Genomic DNA, 540 nt, shown 5'->3' with positions numbered 1-540 from the left:
TATGTGTGTGTGATGCTACAGTCCCGGGCTCCCCGACTGTCTTTATATCAGCCAGACACACAAGGCAGGAGGGGCGCTCCGCCTCCGACGCGCTGATGTGGACCCGGTTTCTCACCTATTATCCACGCATGCTCTCACCACATGCAAATGATATATGTCCGTTTTATTACACTGAACATTATACATGTTCTCATGTTTAAGATTTGTGCTGAAACAAACGTCTTAGTTTTCTGTGACTACCCTGATGTTAGACTTGGTACACGCCACTACTACAAAAAAATGGGCTGGTTTATTTAGATGGATGCGATGTGTCTGTTTATAGACGCTCATTTCATTTACATTTTACCGACTTATTTGCTCTGAGTCTTTTCATAACGGAATAAAGACTGTACGGTTTTCATTTTAATCTGTAAAAGGCCAAGTTTTGCTGAAGGTCGGCGCTGTGCGCGTCATCCACCCGCGCAAGCTTCGATGGAATCGCTAAATAAATAAATAAACAAACCTGTAGCCTGGAGGAGATTCTTTATAAATAGGGAAAAA

This window comes from Mastacembelus armatus, chromosome 6, assembly GCF_900324485.2.
Source record: "Mastacembelus armatus chromosome 6, fMasArm1.2, whole genome shotgun sequence".
In the NCBI taxonomy this organism is placed as follows: domain Eukaryota; kingdom Metazoa; phylum Chordata; class Actinopteri; order Synbranchiformes; family Mastacembelidae; genus Mastacembelus; species Mastacembelus armatus.
The sequence above is the reverse complement of the archived record's forward strand: the minus strand, read 5'-3'. Positions refer to the sequence as shown.